The sequence below is a fragment of the Copadichromis virginalis genome, linkage group LG13, assembly GCF_057382275.1.
Source record: "Copadichromis virginalis isolate Kocher_CV1m ecotype Utaka linkage group LG13, C_Virginalis_male_GT1.1, whole genome shotgun sequence".
Classification (NCBI taxonomy): Eukaryota; Metazoa; Chordata; class Actinopteri; order Cichliformes; family Cichlidae; genus Copadichromis; species Copadichromis virginalis.
Window position 1 is genome coordinate 22,607,805 of NC_140630.1, and position 7,591 is coordinate 22,615,395.

The window sequence follows — 7,591 nt, forward strand, 5'->3', positions numbered from 1 at the left end:
CCTGCTATCCTGCTGTCCCAGGCACTTTCCATCTGCTATCGCAACACCTACACTGGAAAACAGAGTGATGTTACTTTCGATTGGTTCATTCTCATTCTACATATTTAGGGCTCATTGTGCGCAATTGGCAACGGTCGTGTTGACTAAAAAGGATGCCAAATGTGCTCATGCAAACAATCTCTGATGAATCTTGTTTACTTCCTTTGCTTATTAAAACATTAAGACCATTGACTGTAAGACAGTTAGCGTTAGCTGTTAACGTCAATTAGGAATTAATTACATAGTGTGTTATAAACAGTGTTCTAAATACAGACCAAATGGCTCTGTGACATTGTTTTAATGTTTACACAGAGCAAGCATTTGTAGCTGGCATCCCCCTTTCCTGTGAAGTACTCTTGGAGGTAAGTCTTTTATATCTCAATTAAAGTGCTTTCCCTGAGCTCCGTGCTCTGAGCATGGCCATTATCACCATGGCTCCCAACAGTCTAATTATGCCCACTCCCAACATCACCCTCCTCCCAATCCATCCTGCGCCCACGCTGCTCTATCTTGAACCTCAGTGAGCTCACCTCAGCCTCCTTAAAGCCAATCAGAGAGCAGTGTATGGAATCACTGGAGTATGGGTTTGGCTACGTGACGCTGGGTGTCTCTATGGGAGGCATTGAGGAAATACCCCAGGGGAGATCTGGCACAGCACGGCTGCTGCTAAACCCTGAACTGCCTGTCAGCAGCACTTTGTCTGAACATGATGTGTTCTTGTTAAGAGGCAGCGATGCGATGTTAGAGCAAACACCCCCCCTGCAACGGGCAGGTGCAGAAACCTCGGTAAAATAGACCCATTTTAAGAGCAGCCTCAGGTGTCTGGATGGCAACGGTGTGGCAGCATTCACCATTTAAGAACAGTCATCACAACGCTTACAGAAAACAAGCTGGAAAATTATTATTCAACATTCAAAATTCAGCACAGGAGCTTCCAACTGTGCCTTGGTGCTCAAGACATGGAAACCATACAACACCATAAAATACCTAAAGTTAGACTTTTGTTCAGTAAACTGCATGAGGAAACTGGCCACTTAAAGAGGAAAGCGGAAAATTCTTTATACTATATTTATAAAACCTAATTTTCAATGCCTGCCTGGAATCAGTCACTTTTTTGACAAATTCTCTAACCTTTAAAAGACTGGAGATATTTGTATATATTTTATATGTGCTTTTGTGAGATTCTTTTCATTCAACAGTTTCCCATCATGACTTTGTTGTGCTCTGCCGGGGGAAACATTTTCTCTGACAGACTGATTTAAGTGTGCTGCCACAGGGACAGTCACAGGAAAGCCTATATCTGACTTTCAACACATCTCTCAAGCAGATAATCACCAGAACTTCCATTTGAGATTAGAGAAAGGGAACAGTATATGTATGATAAACACACAGAGTCATTAAAAATGTATTCCTAAATTTATAAATATAATTGGCTCACAAAGGAGCCCCTTCTGTGACTTTAGTTGTTGTGATCAGGGGTGCACATAAGTGGTCCGCAGGTGCGCATGGGCTGTCAAAATAAAAGATAAGAAATTGCAATGCACATTTGGTTACATTCGATTTTCTGCAGAAGGACAGACATTTGTTTAGAACTCTTAAAGATGTCGAAGAAGCTCCTTTAAGCAATTACTTTGGTGTTCCTCCACCTACAAAGAAATGTCAGAAGGAGTCTGAACCGCAAAAGAATCGCATATTCTTGGAAAAGTGGTTGCAGGAGGAGAGCTGGCTTCAAACAAATGATGAACGCACAGAGATGTGGTGCAGAATATGCCGTGAAAATCCCACTCTAGCGGACAGAAACAGTGCCTTTTATATGTACGCAAACATGTGTTGCAGCTTCTCATCTGGTGCGTGTCTTTTATTTTGACAGCCCATGCACACCTGGGGACCACTTATGTGCACCCCTGGTTATGATAGCTTTTGGATGCTTGAGGGTTTAACTCAAGCATCCAAAAGCAGCTTTAACCGATTTAGGCACAATTTTCAGACCTATTTTAACCTTTTTGGATTCTTGTAGAAATGCAAAAAACCCACATGTTCACAAAATTCTGAAAACATGAAGCTCATGTATCAACAAAATGACTTTAAACTGCTAAACTCTAAGCACAATTTCATTGGCCTCACGTCTTTCAAAATACCCGACTCGTAAGTCTCTGAGTATAAATTGAATCATTTAGCACACTTTGTTCGCCTAGGAACACTGGCCTTGAAAATGCAACACAATGATTACCAATTAGTCTCACTTCTGTGTCACCTGTTCAACTTCAATTGGAAGAACAACTGTGTTGTGTGCCAGAGTATACAAGAGATCTCGAGTGACTTACATAGTTGTGCAAGAAGACGGAGCAGCAAGAACACAAAAGAAGAGGATGAGTGAGGATAAGGATAAGAAGAAGCCTAGGAGGCAGCAAAAAGCAATTTGCAGGTTTTTTTGGACTGTTCTGCAGAAGACTTTGTAATGCAGTAAAACACATATATATATTCCTTTTGTTACCTTTTTGTATCTGTGTGCCGATTTTCTTTCTAGTGTTTGTAGTGGGGAAATTACAGAGTTTTGCCAAATACTAAGCAAAATAAGTTGCATTTGTGTTGCATATAGGTCATTCCATCTCTTGGCCTTTCTGTGTGGAGTTTTCACGCTCTCCCTGTGTCTGGGTGGGTTCTGTTCAGGTACTCCGGTTTCCTCCCACAGTCCAAAGACATGCAATTAGTGCAGTTAAGTTAATTGGTGATTCTAAATTGCCCATTGGTGTGAATGTTTGTCTGTCTCTCTAAGTTTTCGCCCTACAACAGACTTTGATCTGTCTGTAATGTACCCTACCTCTTGTCTAATGACATCTGGGCATTAGCGGAAGAGAATGGTTATAGAACAGATGAAAATCCGAGGCTATATTTGAACGTGAAAATCCCCCAAACTGAAAAAATGTCTATGTATTGTTAAAATATTAAAAAAAAAGTCCAGCACTACTGTAAAGTCCCCTATTTAAACACACGCTAATAAAACATACAATAATATATTACAGTTTTTTCTGATTGCTTAAGCCCTTTTTTTGCAACTATTGGCTAATTTTGCAAAACTCTTCACACAAATAAGAAAACCTGTCACCCAATCATCAAAACATTGTAGTTCTCTTGCAAAAGCAAACACAGCTAGATTAACTCTTCACACCTTCGTAAAAATGGTGTTTCCATATCAAACAGTACACACAAGCCATCATCTACTAAGCACACAATGCGCCAACTGCACACTGATGGTATGAATACAGAACACATCTGGCATTTGCTTTCCCTGTGCACAAGGTAGGCTATGTCAGTTTGAGCTCATACTTCTGTCATAGATCCATAAGCATAGAGGGATCCAAACTTCAAGTACATCAAAACAAACACAAGTGTTTATTTCCAAGTATAGGATTATTTGCAATCGCCATAATGACTATATGGGTTACGTGGTCTGCAGTGAACATGCTTCCTCTGCCCCCTCCTCGTCTTCCTCTTGCCCCTCCTTGTCCTTGTCGTCCTCTTCATCCTACTTCTTCACCTCCACGTCCTCTTCCTCGGCCTCCTCTACTTCTCACTCTTTCTGCTCCCTCCATTGTACTCCGCACACACAGCTTACCTGTATTATAGTGCTTAGGCTGATTGCAAAGTGAATGAATTATCTAAGAAAGTTTTCACATGTGAAAGTGTGCCAGACAGTTGGAAAATTAGTGTTAATGATAGCCATACATGTGTATACTTTTGCTAGGAGTGTGTTGGAAATTTGGAAATTGAGTGTTGTGCAGTGAATTGTGCCTACAGTTTTGCACAGTGTGTGTTATGAAATTGCAAACTGAGTGCAAAGCAGTTTTTGTGCTTTTAGTTTTGCAAACTCAGTGAGTGGTTTTGCTATAAGTCTGAATAGTTTTAGGAATTGTGCTACAGGAATCACAGTTTGGGTTTGAGCATTCAGTAAAAACTGTAATAAGAAATAATAATAATGTCAACATAAAACACATGTTGACATGCCTATAATCTATAGGCTTTAATGTGCCGGCCCACATGTAGCAGCTATAACAGAATTTGGCAATAACAAAAGGAAAAAAAAGCCTGTATTAACCAAAACTTTACTTATATTCTGTAAACTTCTATATATTTTAATACATGATGTGCATCATGAAGCCAAAACATAAATGAACACTTTAATGGCAGCGTTTTGATCACATCAGTGTTTATTTGATGCTCTGTAAGACATGAGCAGATAATAGCTGTGTGTATTGTTTGGCAAACTGAATCCATTTTGAATTGCTGCGTTTCATTTTGCAAGAGATGTGTGACTTTATGAAAAAGCAGTCAGCTCTGAATGTGAGGCACAGTTTTTGGAAATTTTAATTTAAATACAAGTTCTAATGTTTTCTTGGGGGAAAAAATGGTAAAATACTGTGATATTTGGAAATAAAGTTCTGATGCAGTGACATTATGATAAGACGTTTTCTAAATGTAATTTTAAAACTGGGTTTTGTATTAGGAGTTTTGAGAACTGTGTCTTAGCAACACAGGCACTCTACTCAAAACTATGTTTTCTCACATAAATATATACATTTTTTTGTTTGTACTTTTAATGACAACTTTTTGACATGAAAAGAAGTTCATCATGTCTTAGTGGTAAATTGTTAATTGGATAAACAACATGTGTAGTAGCTCTGCTAAGGACAGCTTTGTAACCTAACTGGATAAACAAGCTAAATGAGCTGAGAGAAAAGACCAAGAGTGATTACTTTTCTCTTCTTTTCTTTTTCAAAAGAAAAAATTCATTTTAACAGACACAGATTAGCAAAAAAACTTGGCTATGGCAAGTTTGTGGCAAGTTTGTGAATAAGGTCTAAGAAGACAACTCTGTGCAAATTAGAAAAAGGTAGAAACGGAAGTGAAAATAACCAGATACAACGTAGCTCACAAACTGTTATTTTCATATAATTTGTCACTGAAAGGGTATGATGTCGGACAACCTTTTCTGGGAAGTGAATACATTTTCCATTTAGTCATTTGTATGTATGTATCTATAAAAATTAGTTACTACCAGTTTCTCAGCCTAAAAATGAAAGTGAGTATTCTTGCTTATGAAAGCCAAACCTTCTTCCAGAGCGACTAGGACAGAAATATGAATCAATGATCAGTGACTTGCAGCTTTCCATGGGCAGAATGGCAGCATAATTGAAAATAAAGGAAAGGACAGAGCTACCAAGTGACAAGTCCGGGAAGTATAGAGCTACAAACAAAATGCACCTGTTCTGCATAGAGAGCACAAATGAGACTTCACCATCATAAATCATGCACCTATAGGAGACAGGTACCTTCTCCTATTTAGACCCCGAGGCAGGCATAGACTGTAGAACCGGCGGACTGTAGAGTAACATTCAATAACAGAGTAAAACCTACAACACACCTTTGACATATATAAGGTAGAAAAGCAATAAATCAAACCTATTCTGTAATATGAGCATGCGTCACCTTTAAAGCTGTGAAGCTAACCTTCTGGGTAGCTTCAAATCCCTGTGAAACTGTGTCATGCCATGTACAGTGTGCTATTAAAAATTCTTCAAGAAAGAAAGTATGCATTCTTTAATGGAGGAAAACAGGTTAAAATTTCCTCTTAGATATTTTTGAATTAAAAGATCTGCGACTTCTTCCTGTTGTTCACGGAACCACTTTTTAATTTATTTAGCAGCAGGCGTCACGGTGTTATCATCTTGGTTTACGGGCCCATCGAAAGAGTACAAAATTTACGCCACGGGGTGCACTTGCTCGTGTAAAATACCTTCGCGTTCCTTGGCTGTTACGCAGTCATGCAGAGCAATCATCAGACCTAATGATCCCCAGTGGAGGCTGCCCCTACTATTACAGCTAGGCTGCAATGTTTAACCGTCAGCAACAGACACTGTGGGTTGAAAGTATCATTTAGCGTTCTTCAGAATCTAGAGAGGATGAAAGATGAGTCATGAGATGATATGCCTCTCACTGATGCTCGAGGTCTCGGTTTAAAGCAGGTTGTATACATTCATTTGTAGCCTTTGGACAGTGTGTTTTCAAACAGGAACTTCACCAACGAAATATCAGCTTTGTATAGTTGACTGCACAGTACTCATCACTTAATACTGTGGCAACAGCTGAGACTGAAAGACTGGTCAACATCTATAGTGTTACATAAATGCCTATCTGCTGTTGACAGTGGCTTTCAAGCTGTGTCTTTACTGGCACATGTTAACTGTGTTTGGCAGAGTGTGGGCGTGTTTTTTTCTGTCTTGTTTTGTCTTTAAGGTCATTTTCCTTGACATAGTTATTATGCTGCTTTAAATCTGTCTTTTTATTTGCAGATGAGCTTATTAATAACTTATTCTTCTTTTAAAGTAGCATTCATGGCTAAATTGCATTCAACAGACTGTAATTTGGCTCAGCCTCGTCTTTGAAATGATAATTTGATTATTCATCTGGTATCTCTATGATTATGTGTAATCTGTGTAGCCTTGCTTCTCTTTCATCTGTTTTATGTCCTGAAATGTAAATATTTATAATGAAAATGACTCCACTGAAGCAGAGCTCTGGTCACGCGCTCTGGGTACTGACCGAAAGAATGAGATCACGGATACGAGTGGTGGAAATGAGTTTCCACTGTAAGGTGTCTGGGCTCCCCTTCATTTTGGAGGAACTCACACTGGAGCTGAAAAGAGCCAGTTAAGGTGGTTTGGGCCTCGGATTAGGATGCCTAGTGGTTGGTCGCCTAGGTGTGGTGTTTTGGGCATGCCCAACTGAGAGGAAGCATTGTGGGGGACCTAGGACATTATAGAGAGGTGAAATCTCTGGATTGGCCTGGTGCCCCATATATATATATATATATATATATATATATATATATATATATATATATATATATATATATATATATATATATATATATGTTTCTAAAATATCTGGAAAGTTGCTCCTTCTCAGCAGTCAGCTCTGTAGCCTTGAGAGAAGGATCTTCTGCCCTCCTCTCCAGTTTAGATCATCTTTTTCTGCTGCCAGGGCAAGGTTTACATTCTGAAATTGGATACCTTTTCCCCACCTCTTCTGAACTTCTTCCTTCCTTTTATTGTAATATATACTTAATTTCATCCTCACACCGTCCCACACTGCCCTTTGTCTGGCACACTTTTCTTTTTCTTTCAGCTTTAACTTAACCGGTATACTTTCATCTTGTGATTTCAAAATTTCAGATCTCTTCTGCTCCATGTGTCTCTTCTCTGCCTCCTCCTTCTTTTCCATCTCTTCATGTAATTTCTTGTCAGTGTTCAGTGTTTTTTTGGCAGCCAACTTTTTCAGCAGTTTATCCAAAACAAATTCTGTTCTTATCTGTTGCATCCGTCCTTATTTATACTGTATTATTAATATATTAATAGAAAGACCAATGTTAAGCTTAGTGAATAAATGGTGGAACTTTAATATTTAAAAACATTTTTGCAGAATGATGAATCATTACAAGCCAGATCAAATGTTATAAATTATTATTATTATTATTATTATTATTATTATTATT